The sequence below is a fragment of the Lactuca virosa genome, chromosome 9 (genome assembly GCF_052849685.1).
Source record: "Lactuca virosa cultivar CGN04683 chromosome 9, Lactuca_virosa_CGN04683_v6, whole genome shotgun sequence".
NCBI classification, from domain to species: domain Eukaryota; kingdom Viridiplantae; phylum Streptophyta; class Magnoliopsida; order Asterales; family Asteraceae; genus Lactuca; species Lactuca virosa.
Window position 1 is genome coordinate 213,157,301 of NC_136434.1, and position 22,001 is coordinate 213,179,301.

A 22,001-nucleotide genomic window follows, 5' to 3' on the forward strand; every position below is an offset into this window, starting at 1 on the left:
GCTCTCTCTCCTTTAGGTCAATAGTTCAAATCTCGTATGATATATAGGTGAAATCAGAAGTAGTTAGGAATAAGTTAGATTTGTCGTTTAAAACAAAATCAATTTACAAAACTCCACCATTTCAGTTATGTATCTGTAATGTTGGTTTTGATCTAATTTCTTGCTAGTTTTTATAATATTCCAATTGTTCAAAAAAATATAAATATGGTGCTCTAGTTGCTCGTGTTATTTTTCCCTTGCTCTTTCGTTGTATATAGTCATATTCTACTTAGACTAAAACAATCAACATTACATTCTATCTACAAGTCACATTATTAATCGTATCCAAAACAGACTTTCAACACGAAATAGTATATCTAGACCTAATTTATTAAATTCGAATTGGATGGATCACTTATTTGTGGTCTCAATGTTTGATGATTTGTGGTTGGTCGTATTCGAAATCGTAATGTTTGAGCCAAACAATTTTCACATGTTATTTGTCACAAAAGTAATCATTTATCAATCACGTGCTATACACGTATGTAAATACACTAAACATACCATAAACAGTACTACAAATCTACCAATACCTAACTATAACAAATACAAAATAATTTATTGCTTAAAGTTTAAGATAATTGTGTATATGTTTTCTATAAATTAAAAACGGGGAAACACTTAAAACGTTTGTTCAAAACATAACTTTTTATAATCATATTACTAAACCACTAAAGAAATTACCAAATGTTCAACTCTTTTTGTTTTTAAAGTTGCAAATTATTTACATTAATAGCCTTTTGTAACATATAAAAAGTTCAATCAAAATAAATACGTGGTGTTGAAGTTATTTTATCCTAAAACAATGTGCAAAACAGGGGCTAACGAAGGTTGTAGGGTACAAAAGAGATGAAAATTCTGTGGGCTTGACATGGGCCTACAATTAATGCTTTTAATTCTCCATTAATGTTATGATACCTACACTATATCTTATTATCTTGTAAAAAAGATTTTGGTCAGCATGGTTTATTATTTTCATCATTGTACTATTACTCTATTAATAGTTTTTTTATAGTTGACGATGAGTTTCGATATGTCGACCAAAGCTCAAATCGAGTGGAATTCCAATCACTCGATCAAGGCTCGATTTCTTCAAAACGTTGTTAAACTATCAAATATATGTAGTTTATGTAAGACAAATGATTAACGTGATAAACAATTTGTTTTTTTTTTGTTTTGTTTTTTTTTAAATTTATAAATATCATTATTTATTTTTATTTAGTTTTGAGAAAAATGTTATCCAAAGGAATGTTATTTTGCGAACAAAAACAAATAATTTGTTACGTATTTATTTATAATATTTGTTTAGAATGGTGATTTTTTTCTAAAATATAAATATTTTATTCCTCACTTTAGAAATTAACCTTAAAAATTTGTAAATGTATAGTTGGTCTACCGTCTATGTACAAAAAAAACAAAAACTTGAATATTTTTTCATATAATTTTACACCTCAACGTCTAGATTCCATCATTAAGCTAATTGATTTCATTTTATACATCTTTATTTTAATAAATGAATAATTTTAATCTTCTTTTATCAAATGTCACTAATACAACTCTTCATTAATATTATGTCATGTGTCATTTAGATATATTAGGCAACTCAATTCAAAATTTAAATTTAAATTTTCTAATTATATATTAAATTTGAAGTTATAATAAATTTAAAATTTTGATATATCTCTTAATTAATAATTTATTTAAAAAGATTTATTTAAAATAATTGATTAATAATTATAAATTTTTATTATGAAAATTTAATTAATTTTATAACCCGTTAGTTGAATTATAAAATTATAGATGAGTTGTTATTTCTTTGAAAATAAAATAAATCAAGAGTGAATTTTTTTCAATCCGCTAATTGGTTGACTAAAATGGAAGGAAAATCACTCTGGAGTGTGGATTCTAAAAAATTGCCTAAAACATTCTAAGAAGGCACTATATTTTTCATTTTTTTTTGGGTTATCTACAGAAAAGTCTCAAACTTTTTTCAAAAGTTTCAATAAAGTTCTAAAAGTTTTTTTTAACAGAAAAGTCCAAATATTCTGATTTTTTGTCTAAATTAACGAAAAAGTCATTTTTTATATTTGAACAACAAATGATAGATTATATGATTTTTTTCAAAATATTGGGACTTTACTGTTCAAAAAAAAAAAATTAGGACTTTATTGAAACTTTTGAAAAAAGTTTAGGATTTTCTGTAGATAACCTTTTTTTTTAATCTGAAAAACATTATTTTATTTTTCTTTTACGCCTTGTTCCCGAGTTTTTTCGCAGATTCATTAAAGGAAAGGGAAGGAAAATTTTGACAGAAAGAAAGGGAGGTGAAGGAAAATATTCATTATTCCGTGTTCCCGGGTTCGGAGGAAATGAAAGGAAATGAAAGGAAAATTTTAAGTTTTGTGTTCCCGAGTTAGGAGGAAAAAGAAAATAAAATTTGAAATTTTCCTTCCCCTCATTGTCATTTATAAATGTTTTAAAAATATATATATTTTTGAGAAGCTTTAGCGGCGTAGTAAGTTATCATTAAATGTCACACAAATTTATTTATAAAATCACTAGGTTTTGTACTTTTGTACTTTTTAAAAGTCATTGATTCATTATTATTATTATATATATTAAAGTTGTGAAGAAAAGTAACAGTAAATATATAGCATATTTGTCTCTTTTGGTCCCTCTATTTGCATTTGTTATTTCTGTCATTCTAAGTCCCTATATTTTGCTGTATTTGTCACTTTATTATTTTTATTTTCTTTCCATTCTTCGTTATTGGCTGGTCAATGGGTTTCATTTGGTGGACACGTGGGTTGGTTGTCACCAGGGTTACCACCAGGGTTACTAGGTGTAATCCACCGCTTCATTTAGAAGTGATACGTGTTCTGTACACGTGAGCAGCCACCGCCCCAAAAATCCATTCGTTTCACAGTCTGGTTTTCCAAACTACCCTCTCATCACTTCCTTCCTATGCTCTCTATCTCTCTTCTTCCCAGTTCCACCCACGACAACTCCTAATTGATATTCAATTTCTTCCTTATCAGGGCGATATCCACTACACCCCCCTCCTCTGTCACACTCCCTCTCCGATATTCAACCTTTGCTTGCCTCTATTGATCTGCGGTGGCTAAGTCATCGGGAACTCCACAGTTTTAGACGGGCATTCAAGAAGAATTCCACAATTCAAGGTATCAAGAAGAAGTCCGCAATTCGGGGATTCAAGAAGAAGTCCACAATTCAAGGTATCCAGAGTTAATAACACGTGTCCATGGGAAACGACGGAATACCGCTTCCTTATATTCATTTGTTCTTGATTTCTCCTTCTCACCGACTTCATTTGTATCTACTTCCGACTCTATTCGATATTGCCACAGGTGGGAAGAAGAAGACGGCGGACCATTGTTACCATACCCAATCACCTATATCTCTACCGTTGGTGCCCAACAAAAGCCCTAAAATCGATTTCAATTGCTCGCGCCTCCTCTTTGTTGCATATCGTTTCAGCTTTTCAGGGAAACAACATCGATGATGCAAGTATGTCAATCCCCTTTCGTCACCTCCGCTTCTTATCCTGACACATCTTCTACTTCCCTTCTACTTTCTTCTTTCTTCTTTATCCAATAAATTACTTCTTTTCAGGCGTATGTAACTTCATGCCGTACAAAACACTGGAGGAAACAGAGTAAAGTTGGTATTCTATTCAGCTTATTCGAGAAGAAGCCCGAAATTCAACAGTACCTTTCAATCTAATTATTAATTCGTTTTTATCTATTACATTTGTCAAGACCTTGTACCATTTTTAACAGCTATTATCAACGATATCAAGATGTTCAACATGAAAAAATTGAGTTATAGAAAGTGTTACTATGTGGAAGGAAAGTGCACATGAGGTGTTTGTGGAAATGCCCAAAAAGAAGGTAATATGTTTCTATTATCTTATATGATCCCTGATATGGGGGTGGTTGGTTTTTTTAGGAATGGAATTTATCATATCTATACAAGTTGGAATCTAAATAACTCAAAATTAACTTTAATTATTTATGCCATTTGGTATATTAATCATACTTTCATCCTTTTTCACTTGATTAAACTTACTGTTTAATATTTTTTTCAACTAACATCCGTTACTTTATTGGGAGCATTGACTTGGATTTTCATTAGCCAAGAAACCAAAAGTGTACGCCTACAGGTATTTAATAATTCATACAACAAAGTTTTCCTTTTTTAATCCCAAATTATCTACCAATTAATGAGAATATATATATATTTTTAATGGGGCAGTTTCTGAGATGCAGAGAGTCATGGTTATGTGGAATTCTTGATGAATTAGATAAGAGAAATGCCTATGAATACCTAAAAGGGATGGTAAACTTTCACAGAATGCATCTGTTTGATATTGTCAACCAATATTGTGCCATATTTGTTGATGACACATCAGGAAGTGAGGAGAATTATGTTCGTGTTGATGTTATGTTTATCTATGTTTATCTGTGCTTCTAATTTTTGTTATTTTTCTTATTTTTGAACACATCATCTTTGGAATATTAACAGATTGCAAGAAGTAGGCGAATGAGGTGTAGACTCACAGGATAAAAGAGAGGGTTAGGCAAAAGAAAGATTAGGCACTCTGTGGGTTTGGGTTTGCTGAAGGTGATAAAGAGGTGGTATGGCTTTACATTTTTTATGGACATCGTTGATCTATGTAGAATGTACATTCATAGATCTATTTCTTTTCTCAATTTAGATTATTGATACTTGAGGTACGTATTTTAAATATATGAATTCATTACAAATTAATAAAAAAAATTACATGCAACCGACAAAATCCTAACAGTGTCTATTTTTGCTCTTTTGACAGTCGATTTTTCTTAATGGTACAAACTACATGGCATTTCATTTTGACTTAATCTGGGATAACTGGAATTCATATCTTTATCTGTCTTGATAATTGATATTGAATTTATTTAATATTTATGCAACAAATGTTTTTGATCGGGATTTAAAACCGAAAATATATTCGCGAATGTGTTTGGAAACCCAAGATTTGTGATTTTGGCCTTGCAAGAGTTGCTTTCAAAATTGGTAATTTTGCTGCAAAACACCATGTTTCATAAGTTCTGAGATTGTTGGTAGCTTACTAATGGTCTGCATGATTAGAGAGCAGAATTCTCATATTGCCCTTTTCATGACTTATGAATAAAATTTATTTTTTTATCATACTGGAGCCTATTATCTTTTCATGATTTATGAATAAAATTTCAATGGAGTTTTAGGTTTTGTTTGTATTTGTTTAGATCTATAACTAAATTTGGGTTATTTCTCATTTGCAGTTGGTGTGTAAGCAAGCACGGGCATCAACATCGTTTTTTTTTTGCTGATGGTGAGTATTGTTTTTTCTTTCAATCTTTCATGTTTAACTTCAATCTTATTGTTATTTAATCGTTTAAGAAGTTCTTGTTTGAAGTTGTAACGTTTTTTTTGGTAGAGTAACACACCGCAAGTGTTCGATGGAATACCTACCTCTAAGAACCTTTAAAAATTTCCTAAAAGGGCACTCTAGGTAACTGCATTTTTGTAGTAAGGTTAAAATGCAAAACACTTTTCTTTTCAATGTGATTGTTTGCAATATTGTGCTATCAAACTTTCCTGAAAGGGAAAAGTAGAAAGTCACATTACTATAAGTGTGAAATGTATATTTTGTTTATGTATATGTCATACGTCCCTTTATATCGCCTTTTTTACATTGTTCTTCAAATACCTGTGTACTGTTTTTTTGTATCCAGTTTTTTTTTCCTGCTTTTTTTTATTCACGAGTTGCATCTTTTTGGCTCTGCCTTAAATTGTGTATACCATATCTCCGAAAAGGCCCCTAAACTGTCCCTATGTTTTCCCATTTGCTTTAGGTGGCATATCTATGTATTTTTTACTGATATATCAAACGTCTAATTACATGTTCCATACGTATTACTTATTGTTTTGTACATTGTTATTAGTTTCAAATATCCCTGCACTGGTTTCTACTTGCATTTTTTTTTTCTTCTGTTTTTTTTACACTGGTTACATTTTTTTTCGTTCAACTTACCTTTTGTTTTGTTCAATGTTATTAGCAACATTAGTGATAAGTGGAATGTTGCTTTTAATCTATGCTACCAAAATTCCCAATATGCCCCTGTACTATAGCTTTCCTTTACGATAAATTACCATTTTTTTTCTCTTTTTTTTCAAATTTTGGAAAATTATACTGCAGGATTGGGTACACATGTTTTTTGTTGTACTGTTACTTTTGGAGTTGGAATCACCGTACATGAGATTGATTTAAATATTGTTGATTCCAGTACAATTAGGTTTTCAAATAGATAAAACTAATCCTAATTATGCAATTTTTTGAAATTGTTGTCATTTATGTATTTTTTTAGGGACGGAAACATTTGTTCAAACGTGAAATATTTTTTGAAATAACTGAAAGTTTTCCTAATTATAACATTGTACATCGAAAGTATAATGCTATAAAAGAAAACTGACACCTTCCGTCTCGCGCAACGCGCGGGAAACCATCTAGTTATTATTATTATTATTAATTTTTTCTAGTTTCATTTTGTAATGTTTTTTATAACTTTTTAATTTTATATTGATATTTTTTTGTTTTTTTAATCATGTTTTATTATTAATGGCATGATACATAGTATTTTTATATTTCTTGTTATATAGTTAGATTAGGTGCATGCCCGCAAGAGGTGTCGTGATGGGCGACATCATTAGGATGTAAACCATCATCCCTACCCTTCTCATATCTGGGGTTCCGGTGGGTGCCAACATGAGGCTCACAAAACATTGGAAACCCATAATCGAAATATTTCAAAAGAAATCGTCGTCATGGAAGACGAATACACTTTCATTTGGAGGGCGTTTGACACAAATTAAATATGTTTTGGGAAATCTCCCAAACTACTTCTTGTCTCCCTTCGTGGCACCCATTGAGGTACTGAAGAAGTTAGAAAAAATGAGAAGGCGATTTTTATGGGGCGGATCCGAATGCGAGAAGAAGATACATTGGGTCTCATGTGACAAAGTGATAGCTAGCGAAACTGTCGGAGGTTTGGGAGTGGGTTCCATAAGATCTCTCAACACATCTATGATAATGAAATGGTGGTGGCGGCTTTGAAAGGAGCCCAACTTATTATGGGCCAAAGTCATATCAAGTTTACATAACTTAACTAATAAACCCGATGATTATTACTCCATGAAATCACTGGTAGGGACTTGGAAGAATATTGCAGGTATAGGAATAGAACTCGTCAAAGCGGGCATTCCTTCCACAGATGTAATAACGAAACAACAAAATTCAAACGGTGTTTCATGGATATGTAGTCTCACTGCTGACGGGTCTTACCAGGTGAGCACACTCAGAAAAGTGCTTGAAGGTAAAAATAATCAGGAGGATATAGGCGAGTTCGCATGGATTAAAGAAGTTCCAATCAAAGTTACATGTTTCGTGTGGAGGGCAAAGATGGGACGAATCCCCACTGTCATGGCACTATCCTTACGTGGTATTAATCTTCCCTCCAACTCTTGCTGCCAATGTGGACTAGGTGATGAAACAAGCAATCACGTTTTGGTACAATGCGCCTTTGCAAAAACTATGTTGAAATGGGTCTTCTCCTTGTGCAAAATCCCAAAATCCCACTGGTAAACTTTCAATCAGTAACTGATGTTCTAGATTACGCATCTAGCTAGGGAAATAGTCCAAAAAAGAAAAAAAAAATTTAGCCATTTTCTATGGAACAATATGGAGTATATGGAAGGCGAGGAACGATAGATTATTCAACAACAAAAGGGCGTGCGCCATTAAAATCGCTGACATTATCAAGGCTTCTATATTCATGTGGTTCAAGTATAGGAATGATAGAGGTGGAGTTATATGGTCTGATTGGATTTCACAACCTTTTTAATTATCTGTAATGTTCCTTTCCTTTAAACTTTGTATTATGTTTTCCCCTCTAGCACCTTGCTAGGTGAGGTTGGTTTTTGTTATATATTTAATCTTTCGCCGGCTCAAAAAAAATATAGTTGGATTAAATTTAGAAGAATACAATAAAATAAATATGATATTTACTTGTTATTTTACACTTAGCATGTGTAATCTCTAATCTATAATAATTAATAAAAGAGAACCTTAAATTTTAAAATGAAGAAATAGGGCCCTCGATTACATTTCACTCATTTGGTCTCCACATTCCGATCGTTTTGCTGACATCATCCTAGATCAAAATATGCACACGCCTCATATTGTAATTCCTAGGTTTTCCTCTCCACACAATCAACCAAGAGCGTATATCGACATCCCATGGGACTCAATAGATATAATCCCTAATCCCTTCCTTCAATTGATACGTGTAACCCTATCGATTTCATATATATAGCGAATCAATTTCATATATACATCGAATCGATCCTGAGTGTTCGTCTTCTGCTGTTACAAATTGTCTACATGAACTCATTAAACAACAGGTGCTAAAACCCAGCAAAGGCATTCACAACTTTCTAATATGGTATCTCAAGTGTTTAAGATCAAGCCCTACAACTTCTGGTGCTTTTGTAAGCAAGATTATCAATTTCGATTATCGATCTTACATAAAATTACTTAATTGGATGCCGGATGCCATAAAAATGCCTGAGCCTGAGCTGATTGATTGAGATGTGTAGGTACTGACCGAGATGCATGGGATCATCGTCAGATTTTGTTTTATCCAGGTGGCAAGCGGCAGCTGTATGGCTACCTAACAACAAAAAGAGATTTGGATTTCTTCAATCAGCATTGCCAAGGTATGTTGAATTTATTTTTCCAATTCCATTCGTTTGTCAATTCCATTCCATGGTTTTGAACATGCTTACATGTCGTTTGTGATTTATTTAGGGAAATCGAAGTTGTGTTATGGGGTAGGGGTGGAGATGTGATTATATTACTGAGTGAATCAAAAGTGGTCCCTGTAGTAGTTGACAAGCTGCACTTTTGGTCTCTAGAGATTTCTTTTGTACTCATTGCTTTGCCTCTAGAGATTTCTTACTCAGGTCATCCGTTATACCCACCACTAACCACTATAGTGGTGGGTGCCACATCATTACCACACTCCCTACCACTAACCACGGGATACCTACTACTAAACACACCACTCCACCTCAAATTTTTAATTAAATTTAAATAAAAAATACATAAAAATCATATATTTTTTTTTAAATACTAGTTTTCATTAATTTAAAATACCAAATTTCATTAATTAAAATAAAAAAAATAAAAACAACATTACAAATAAAAATTACATTAATTAAAATAAAAAAATAAAAATAACATTGGAAATACAAATTACATTAATTAAAATAAAAAAATAAAAATAACATTAGAAATAAAAATTACATTTAATTAAAATAAAAAAATAAAAATAACATTAGAAATAAAAAAAACTAAAACTAACGACCTTAACTAAAAAAACTATCCCCTATTTCTATGTCGGACTCGAACGGACTTCATCGTAAGAAATAGCTCCAAATCTTCGCCTTCGAGGTCGTCCGCTTTCATTTTCAAGATTTTCATATCGGTTTTTGTTTGAATCACCGATTGTGTTTTTATCATTTTTTGTTCTACCCGACTCAACATCTCCGCCTTCGTTTCTTGAACGTGCACATAACGATCAAATTTCTTTCCAAATTGATCCATAACACTAGACCCCGAAGCCGTTGAAGCCGCTTTTTTTGCTTTATTTCTTCCAATGGGCCGACGAAGAGGTTGTTCGTCTTCAAGATTGAGAGGTTCGTCGTTGATGTTGAAATGTGTTCGGCCGTCCGATTGTTGAGACGTTCTGTCGGGGTTTCTTAAACGCTTTGAACTGGAAGATTGTGAACTTCCTTCCGTTTGCTCTTTCCATTTCGGAGCATCTTTCAACTTTAGCCAAGGTTTCACATACGGAAAAGCTTTGCGGGTTACTGTTGTTCTTTCAAATTGGTCCAAAGCCGCCTTGAAAACATCAAAATCATTTGACCCGCTTTTTCGTATGTTTAGGAGGTTGTTGTAAATTCCTCCAAATTCGGTGCATTTGAGTCGAAATTCGCGCCACTTGGAGCTAATTTGATCGGGATTTCGACTTTCACTTCCCGTTAACTCATAAAACACCGCGCAAACTTTCTCCCAAAAACAACCGAGCGTTTGACTATCGCCTTCAATCGGGTCTTGGGAAGCCGAAATCCATGCCTCGACGAGCTTTTCTTCTTCGTCTTTTGTCCATGGGACCCTTTCTTGGGTGGTGTTGGGTCGGGCCGTTTTTTCCTTTTTTTTAGGTTGAGGTGACGGTGAAGGTTGAGTTTCCAAAACAAAATCCGGCGGGGGTTGTGATGGTTGTGGTTGTGATTGTTGTGGTTGTGATGGTTGTGTTTGTGATGGTTGTGGTTGGAATTGTTGTTGTTGGATTTGTTGGAATTGTTGGAAATCTTGATATTGTTGAAGTTATTGTTGTTGGAAGGCCGGGAAAGGTTGATATTGTTGTTGGAAAAGTGTTGTTTGTTTGATAGGGGAACCGGTTTGAAGAAAATTGACAAAACCACCTTGAGGTGATTCCACGGTCGGGAATTGGCGAGGGGTTGTGTCTAACGCAAAGGCGTTATCGGGTTCGCGATTTCTAAATTTTTTTTAGGGGGGGGGGGGGGGTGTTTTGGTTGGGATCCATTTTTGATTGATATGAAATTGTTGTGTGTGTATTGTGTATAGAGAAAGAAAAGAATGGTGTAAAACTTTAATGTAAAAATGTGGTATTTATAGGTAAAAATAGAAGTTGTTTAAAATTTTTTTTTTTAAAAAAATGTAGCCGTTCAACGGCTAAAATGTTTCCTCTTCCCCCATTCGTCATTATCCCACAACCAATAAAATCCATCCGTTTCAATTCGTGATACATACGAAGACCGAGCACGACGAACCACGAAGGTCCGGGCTAGTGTGCACGAGCCATGGCCGTGGCCACCTAGACCACAGAACCCTTCGTGGTATACATACCGGAAAGTCTCATTGCTTTGCTTTCCTACCAAATCCTTCCATATATATATCACCTCTGACTTGTTAACGCTTTCTATCACTTGCTAATTTAAAAAGGGTATTTTGGTCAACAATACCCCCCCCCCCCAAAAGAAGAGACAACTCACTTGTTTCTTTGATAACAACAAAATTCCACTAGCTTTTTTGGATTTACTGGTCCATACACTCGTACAGACACGTAAAAAAGATATCTTATTTTTATTACACATATTGGCCCATGTCATAGTCAAGGTTAACAACCTTCTAAATTGATTTATATAAAAAAATGGATCATTCTTTTAATATTAATCTTTGTTATCATTTTTAATGCAACAATTATTTTTGAAATTCGAAAAGGAAAAGTCAAAGAAAATATTGACAGGCGATGTAAATCACAATGTCCCCATATTCTACCATTATGTTGTTTTGATCATGTGAATGTATGCACTATTTTTTCATCAATATAATACAATGCATGTCTTTATTTTTAGGCTTTTGATGTGGGAAGATGGATATTTTGACACAATGAAAGTTCAAGATTCCATGGAAGACTTATTTGCTGAGACAATGTTCAGAAACTTAGTAGAAACATCTTCACATAACACATATAATGGAACTTCAGGTGGAGATGTTGTTGAAGTAGCATTTGTTTACATGTCAACCTTTCAGTATGCATTAGGTGAAGGGTAAGTCTTCTTTTGTCCCATACTCCCATTTTTTATATGTATTGTTCAAAGAATAACCCTTTTGTATGCAATTACATAAATTCCTTGAAAAACGTCAAAACATTTTAAGTGATGAAAGTTAATGTGAACCACTTGTAGGGTTTTTGGTGATGTAGCATATATAAGGAACTCTCACTGGATTTATGCAAATCATGAATCACCAGGGGAAACACTCCGGTTCCTGAGATGAGTTTAAAACTTCAAGTCATGAATTACCAAAAGTAAATTTAGTAATTTACCATTTACCCTTCCATTGGCAGCATCCAGATGAATGGTTATTTCAGTTTGCAGCAGGTGTCAAGGTATTCATTATTGACTACTGACTAGACTGTGTTTTCAATTCTTGACTTTTTTTACTGATAATTTCTTGATTTCTACCATGCACACTATTTTACTGGTGCCTGTTACTCTACATGGAATTCTACAACTCGTGTCATTAGAACACATATGTATTCATTCATTCCTTCATGTCATGTTAATTTCTGCTAGCTGGCACTTTATTATACACTTTGATCTAATGATCTAATCCGCAATGAATCTTCCAACTTCCTGAGGATGCACAAATGTCCAACTACATCAAAAACAAAATTTTCACACATCAAGATTTCATGAGTTATTTTGATACTTTTTCAACAAACCCACAATTTCCCTCATCATTCATGATGCAAAGCTTCAATGAGTTCCCATCATTCATGGAGAACAACAACAAGAGTTCTGATGAAGTCAACTGGTTAAACCACAATGGACTTATAATCAGTGATGTGGGCCCGTTTTTAAGCTTCCCTAAAGAATATGAGCTGCATACAGCTCTCGAGCCCGCTTTCATGGGGTCCGCGAATGATTCTTTCCAGAATCTTTCCATTGGTGATGATAGTAAAAGTAAAGCCAATGGAATGGTTTTTTACAATGAGAATGTGGAAAATCTTTTGGGAAATATGAATCCTTGTATCCAAACGAGTGGTGAAAGTTCACTTAGTAATTCATTTGGCCATTTTTCTTCTTTGACAAAAAGAAAAAATATAAATGAAAATGGAGACTTTGAGGGAGAGAGTTCAGTATTTAATGACCATTTAGTACCCGGGGTTTTTAGCAGGGTGACAAGTCATAATGATAGTTGTTCACCTTCTGCTATTTCATATGAGGGTGTAGGTGATGTAGTGAAAGAGGAAGAAAAGGAAAATAGTAGAGGGGAAAAACCGTCAATTGTCAATAAACGAAGGGGGAAACCGGGTGCTAAACAGAAGGCTAGACCTCGAGACAGACAATTGATTCAGGATCGGCTCAAGGACTTGCGGGAACTTGTTCCAGATGGAGCAAAGGTTCTTCTTCATCTTTAAATTACTAAATTGCCCTTCTATGTCATATTCTAATTTCTTTTGAATTGCAGTGTAGCATTGATGGTCTGCTGGATAGAACAGTCAAACACATGCTCTTTTTAAAAAAATGTTGGTGATCGTACTAGCAAGTTGAGGCAGTGTGTTCAACCAGAGGTAAGTCTATTAATATTTATATATATTTTTGTATTCATATGTTGTTGCATAATAAAACATTTAAAATATTTAATGCACACAATCTTAATGGGTGGATGATCTTTAGGGAGTGGTAAGCATTGAGACAAATGATATAACATTTGATGAAAAAGGTGGTAAAAATGGGGCAAGTTGGGCATTTGAATTGGGAGGTGATCTGAAAGTATGCTCCATAATTGCTTGCTGAAGATCTACGATGCCCTGGTCACATGATTATAGAGGTTCATATATTTTCACTTCTTGAGATACAAATTTACATACGCTTTTGGCATACACAATAGTTGAAAATATTTTTGGCATATAAATTTAGAATTATGCATAAATTTTCACAACAGATGATATTTGATGATAGTAGTTGTTTCCTTGAGATTGTTGAGGTGATACATGGCCTGGACCTCACAATTTTTGTTTCATCACTGTATTTCTTCTTTATTTAAAGATATTAATTATTTGCATCTTTTTGAGTAACAAAAACATTCTCTTTTTCGTCGGCTGTTGATTGTTTACAAGAATATGTTAAAAGCAGCAAAGCAGGTTTGAGAAGTTTGTTCTTTTCTGCATGAGTTGTTTTATTTTATTTTATTTAAAAGCAATAAAAATAAATGAAACCACATTGCTATTTCTAATTTAGTGTCTTTTTGTGAAGGCTATTTGTGTCCAAATACCAAAATTAGTTCGCACGATTGGCGCATCTAAACTTTTGACCGTTTGACCGTTTAACCGTTTTTGTTTTTCTTCCTTTTTGCTAAAATTATTAAAAAGTCAAAATTAATATTATTTACATGTTTCAATTATTTGATTCAGTCAACCGGTGGATTCATTGCGGTTTCATGGTATGCAAGTGCCACCTGTAACACTCATAAAATTCATGAAAATTTAAAAATTTTCAACCAACCAAAAATCATAATTTTTTACATTCTAGTTTTCAAAACGAGTTTACACATCAGAGAAATCCCAAAATCATGAAACAAAACATGAGGATGTGCACGATCACACCTTCGCCTTCCCACGATCCTCTGAGGTACCTGAAACATAATCCAAAACTGTAAGCCCAAAGCTTAGTGAGTTCCCCCAAAATACCAATACATAGCATACAACACAAATATAATAACAACATACAATGGGTCCACAAATAATAGAATAGATTACCCCTGAGCCCACAGCATAAGTCTGGCTTGCCCCTGGGCCCACAACTTATGTCTGGCTTGCTCCCCAACCCTCAGTACGAGTCTGGCATGCCCTACCCGACCCTCAGCTCGTATCTGGAATGCTCATGAGCCCTCAATATGAGTCTGGCATGCCCTTCCTGACCCTCATCTCATATCTGGTATGCTCCAGGGTTTGTTGGCTACAACACGGAGCAGTACAACCTCAACCCAACCCACACCATATGTCGACATATAACATATAATATCATATTCAGATAACAGACAGTAGCATAGGTACTCCTACAGATCTATCAAACAAGCATATCAAAACTAGCATGCATATCTACTCCATACCCAACATACAATATCATGTTATCAAACCAATGGGATGGCCTTGGTGCATTCGACCCGAAAGTAAAGTGAGGAAAACTCACCTCACAAGTTGAACATAACTGATAAGGTCTGACTTCGAATCTCAGCTCTCTACTCAAAACCTACACCCAACAAGTGACCAATTCCATCAAAATCCCGAAATACCCAAAATGCCCTCAAAAGTCAAACTTAGTCAACCATGGTCAAAGTCAAAGTCAACAGTCAAGGTCAACAATCCATGTTGACCTAACATGTCGTGTGCACTAACAAACATGCCGTGTTTCCATATCAATCAGATGGCCGGGAAAACCCCAACCTAGACGCCGTGTTGGCTTGCAAACACGCCGTGTTTGCCCGAGCTTAATACATTCAGCTGCTCCTACAATTCCAGGGACTCCAAGGCTCAGATCTAAACTCAAATGCTATCAAAAAGGATAAAGTTTCCAACTTTATCCTTTGGGGCTACTCCAAGTGTTCAAAAACCCATGTACAAGGCTTAAAGATTCAAGGGCTTAACCAATAAGCACAAAATCCTTGAGATCTGAAACCCAACCTTCCTAGAAGAGATTCTAGCAACAAAATCAACCCAAAGGTTGGTGCTTTATAGACATGCATGTAAAATGCATGTCTTGAACCCAAAATGGATCAAAAAGGGGAAAATATGACCTAAACTCCATGCATGGCATCAAAACTCAGCTAAAGACTAGATCCAAGACACTATAAGGTCACCTTGACATGGAGATTCATAAAGTTGCAAACTTTATGAGATCCATCCATTGCAACATACAAGAATAAGGAGAAAAGGGGAAAAAACTCAAGATCTAGCTACATAGAGGAATAAAAATCAGATCTTGGACACTTATAAAGGTCCAGAAGAGTGCCAAACTGAAGACGAGGGCTTTGCTTGCTAGATCCTTGCTTCCTTCTTCTAACGTTCTTCTTCTTTTGCTCCAAAAATACCACACTAGCTCACAAATGAGAGGGAAGGATGATTAGGGTTCACAAGGGCCGATATGGGGGTTTGGAGGCTGATAAAAGATCAGCCCTAGGGACTTAAGGAGATTATATAGGGTGCAAAACCATACAATTTAGGGTTTCTCATCCAACCGCCAACACGCCGAGTTTCCCTCACCAACACGCCATGTTGGTCCATAAAAATACGCAGCCCAAAAGTCCTTCAACACGCCGTGGTGAGGCTTCCATCACGCCGTGTTCCAATGGAAAAACATGCTTAAGGAATAAATCTCATACCTGGGAATCGGGATGTTACACCACCGCCTTGCCTCCATCTATTTTAAGTCGTGGTGTTGGTTGGCAGGTTGTTATTATAATTCTTTTAAACTTTTAGTTAAAGATAATTAAATGTTTTTTACAAAAAAAAGACAAATATGCTTGTCTTTTCTTTTGTTGTTAGGGAATTGGCATTTTGTTGTCTGACTTGTTTGGCATTTTGTTGTCTCACAACTTTTATAAAAAAATAAATAAATGAAGAGTTTATGATTTGTTATTTGCAGTGAGAATGTGGGTCTATTGGTTGTGACCCGTGTAGGAAGTCGAAGAGTTGTACAAATCTAGCAGGGTTCATGATTTTCTTTTTGGTTGTTGGTATTTTCTTTTCCAATTTTACCCTTTTATATAATTTTAGAATTTTAATATATTTATTCGCATATTCTTATTTTTAAACTATTAACATATATTTTTTTATTTTTTAAATCTTCTTAACATTAATTATAATTCGAAAATATTTTAAGCTTGTAATTGTAATTCGAAAATATTCTAAGATTATAATTATAATTCGAAAAAATTTGAAGACTCTAATTAAATTTGGTATTATCTGAACTTTATTTATTTAAATGAAAAATCTTCTAAATATCTTATTAACTTTGGTATGATTCTGATTATTTTAGGATTGAATTTTTAATCCCTTCCATTCATTTAATTATTCAAAATATATGTTTTCTACCTAATTTGCTTTGATACATCCCTATATTAATAGGGTATGCGTTCTATCCTTATTAACCCTACTTAATATCACGTATCATATAGAGCACAAAAAAAATATTTCTTCAACCTCTGTGTCGACATCCTGCCGTCGGCTTCCATCATCCATCATCCATAACATGTTTCATTATCCTCTCCACTGCATTCTTTTTGTTGTTATAGTATGAATCAACTATATGGAATCATGTATGAAATCGTGTTTTCAATATGTTTTTTGAACTTTTTTTTTTCTGTTTCGTTATGTTTTTTTCTTCATTATTGTTATTACAATTGAATTTATTCATTAAGTTAAATTGTGATTATATTTTCAGAAAATCATTATATGAACGTAAATCTGAATGTTAGCTATTGACATTACAAAAATGGATTCCTTATAGAAACCAAGAAAACTTGAATCAAGGAATACAAATGTCGGCATGAAAATTTCTCATTGTTAACATTATATGAACGTAAATCTCTCAATGTGATATCTCTCTATTAGTTTACATCACTTTCATCCAATGATTTTTTCAAAAACAATATTATAATTTAAACTATTAACTACTTTTCCACCATGAATACAAATGCCGACATGAAAAGATCATCATTTTTTATGTTTTGACTTCTTTTTAGTAAACTAATTGCAACTTCCTATCTTAGGAGTGGTAGGGTCACATGGGGGATTGTAATGGTTATTGAATGCTCTATTAGATGATTGCTTTAGCTTTGGTTGAATATACAATTTAGCTGCAAAAGCATTTTACACCACCTCATTCTCTGTATGTGTGTGTGTGTTTATCTTCATCTTTGATATAACTGGATAATTTTTTTGAAGTATAATGTCTTCATACTAAAAAGTGATAGTGCAATGGCTTAATACAATCATTTGTTATCCGTCATAGCAACGTACTTTGAGTTTGTTTTCAAAATGTAAGTATATTGTTGTTTTGGTACAAAATATAAGTCTATTTTTTGTGGGTAAATTAAAAGTATGTTATCATTATAGGTTAACTTTCGAGAGGTATTTTCATTTTGACTTAAATATAAATTTGATGCAAATTCTAATGGTGTGGTTATAGGTGGCACTTCAAATACCAGAAAAGTCACACACAAAGGTTTTGTGAATAGTGATTTAATTGCATATATATATATATATATATATATATATATATATATATATATATATATATATATATATAGGCTTAGGTTATTATATTCTAACTAATTATTGTGTGGATGTAGGAATGATTGTGGGCCAATCATTTTACTTATTTTAAGAAAGTGATTAATACATATTATTAAATTAAAGATAATTAAAAAATACCATGTATTTTCACTATAAGGGTATTTTTAGACAATTGAGATCAATTTAAAATAGAAAAATTCCATATTTTTAGGGATCATTAATTCTCTTGATTTTAAAATTCTGATTTTTTAATTAATTCAATGTTAACTATAACATAATTTTTAATTTTTAATTAAACCCGATTTTATTCCGTCGGAATGAAATTCTGATAAAATCATATTCTCTAGGAATGTCAGGATACATATTTATATTATAATGAAATTCTATGAGAATGTCAACACTGACTAATAACAAATTTTCGGATACAACTTAAAATTTTCATTACCTTATTAAAAAATAAAAACTTTATATACTATTCTATGACAATGAAATACTCACTAATAACAAACAAAAACATGTATATTATTCCACCTGAATATTCTAGCAGAATATATTATTACATATAGTTCTATCATTCTATTGTAGATTATTCTATCAGAATATAACGACTAATAGTTCTTCCATTCTGACGGAATTGGAATTCGAGATTCCATTCCGACAGAATTGCTGCCAGAAATGCAGAAATGCACCCTTGCAGAATATATAATTTTAAGTCTCAGCTTCCCACACTAACCCACACACTTGCTTTATCACAGCATGAAACAAAAAAATATCTAGAATATTAACAAACTGATAGATAGCCATCTACATTCTAGATGTAGATAAATGACATCAAGAGGTAAAGCAAAGCCATGTGTACGGAAACAAAGAAGGCACTACATCCACAAGTAAAAGATACAAATATAAGAGTAGTTAACAAAAAACCTAGATATGAGGAGCAAAGAAAATCCGAAACTATAGGTAGACATAGAATATGCAACACCACAATCCAGTTAAGGCCAGGCAGAATAGTTAAAAGCAGCATAAGAGACATGGTTTCTAAGAATAAATCAAGCATTGAATGGATAACAGATAGAGTGAATTACATTTTCATGTTTACCTTTCATAGACGAGTTAATCTGTAGAACTTCTCCAACTGTTGGTGTCTTTGCATCTCCATCTCATCAATAATCACCACATCTGAATGCTCATACCCACTCGCACTGAATTGCTTTATCACAGTCTGAAACAAAAAAAATATCTAGAACATTAACTAACGAATAGGTAGCCATCCACATTTTAGAAGAAGATAAGTGATATCAAGAATTAAAGAGAAGCTCTTTGTAGGGATTATTCCTCATTCATGAATACTTCACATGTAATTATATATTTAACCTTTTATGTCAAAAATATGAATAATTATATAAAATGAGGTTGTTTATTGACTGGTTATGGTCGTAAATCGTAATCGCTGTTTCTATTTTAAGAGGCTTGGGAGAAGGTTTTCAAGAAGAAAGAAACCCTCTAGATCATATATAACGTGCAAAAGCAATAAAATTCCCAAACATCGACTACTTGGTTGGAATAAGTTGGTAAATACAGACAAACAATTCATCGGTCTGATTAGAGCAAGAAGAAAGAGATAGCTCGAGATATCCACTACATCGAGTACTAAAACCAGTAAAACAATCATCATCTGAGCATACAAATACATATAAATTTACATGTAAAACCAATTAAACTCACACATATTCGATTAAAAACACTCAAAACTTACTGAGATTTTAGATTCATGGCTTTGATTAGATGAAGAAGTAGGTTGAAGGTGCTGAAGCAAAATCCTCTGTTTGTTAATGGGTTTATCCATCTCTCTCCCTCTCGCTGATCGATGCTATATTTTCTAGAATTGATCTCTGTTATGCGATATAGCAGATCGCACACGACGTGTATGTGTATATATAATGGGGGATTTGGGGTTAGGGCCTTAGGTCTGGTGTGGGGCAGGGCGGATCAGCGGGTGTGAAATCAACTTGGAATTTTCGTTACAGTTTCAGTGGAGGGAAGACCAAAACACGAAGGGCTTCGTGTCTGTAAAATCCATTCAGAGGAACGATGCAAACACGAAGGGCTTTAAGGATCTTTAACAGATGCATTAACTGAAAATAGGGGGTTTGGTTGCACGACTACTGCAGACGAGGCGGAGGCTCTAGCGGCTGGTGGCGGAGTGATGAATGATCTTCTTCTAGACACGTAGGGTTAATAAGGGATGAACAATCGGTGATTTAGAATTGATTTTCCAATTAAAGGGGTTATCAATTCATTTAACAATTACCAAAAATAATTATTGCTAACATTACCAAATTACCCTTTTGGAATGATTGGCTCACAATCATTATTACATCCACACAATACTTATTTAGAATACTTGAACCTATCTCTCTCTCTCTCTCTTTATATATATATATATATATATATATATATATATATATATATATATATATATATATATATATATTAAATAATATAATATTAATTCAATTTATAGAAAGACGTTGCAGAGTAAGTACGAAGAAAATGTGTATTTGAACTAAATTTCATGAGTTCAACTTTTACCTAACTACTTTTTTTTTATAAATTGTTAACCCATGTTAAGCTATAAAACTTTTGTATAAAATAAGATATTTACCCAAGTTTATTTATATAAAAGCTATATATTTTATATATTTATCAAAAATAAAATGTTAATATAGTCTGTTTTAGATTTCTTATTACCATTTTGACCCAAGTAAAATGTTAATACGACATAAAAAAACTGTAATAAATCTCTTTTGTAGGTTGTATTATAATGTGTCATTTGCTATATTTTGATAGAAATGAAAATTGCAACACTTGATTCTATGTCTTATATCAAAAACATAATTTATATGTTATTATCAAATATAACACTTCTAAGCTAAAATATTCCACTTTGTATGTTTAGTCATCTAAAAAGGCGACCTATGTTTGTCTTTTGATCCTGACTTAATTACTTTGAAATCTTTTGCATTTGCAATAAAAGAAATGGCTGTAAATTGTTAAAGTTGGTTGAGTCACTGTAAACCTTAAACTATTTGCAAAAAAACTTCATTAGTTCTTATTCATTAAACCAATTCATTTTCTTTTGTTAAACCAATTCATTTTCTTTTCTCTACGAATCTCTGATATTAGGTTGCACACAAAAAAAGAATCAAGAGGACTTGGTTGAGTCACACGTGTTTAACCAAGAACACAAACCAAATAAAGCATATCGAAATGAGTGACAGTTCATATGTTAAGAAAAAACCTAAAAGTTATGTTAGTAATGTTTTACCCATTACCTCTTCCCCAACCACACCACTATCTAACATCGCAAATGGTAAAATTCATATTTATATATTATCTTTATATTTTCAGTTCTTAAATGTCTATAATGTTCAATTTGTATAACTCATTTTTTCCTTAAATTTCGTATTATCTTTATATTTTCCTTAAATTTGTATAAATATACATGGTTTGCATATGTTAACATAATAAAAGCTTTAAATTTCTTATTGAGTGTTTGATATATAGTATTGTTCCACACCACTGTCTGACATCACAAATCTATTTTTGTATACTGCATTTATTCCCTCCATAATCGTATTGAGTGTTTGATATATACTATTCTTTACTCATGGTCAGTTATATGTAGCTGTTTCTCGTGTGACAAGTAAAAAAGGCTTGAAGGTACTCATATGTGACGAGGAAGGTTGTCCAACTAATAAAACAAAAAATGTTGTTTACAAAGAGATCCTTCAACAATTATAGATAATCAGACATTTCGTTTTATTTTTTACACATTATATTAATCAATAATACGAAGTCTCTTTATGTTCCTTTATCTTATTTTTTTTATGCGTTCCCCCTAAACGCGGGTAATAATCTAGTTTATAAGACACCAAAGATATATCATTTGACTATGGACGTGTTCCGCAC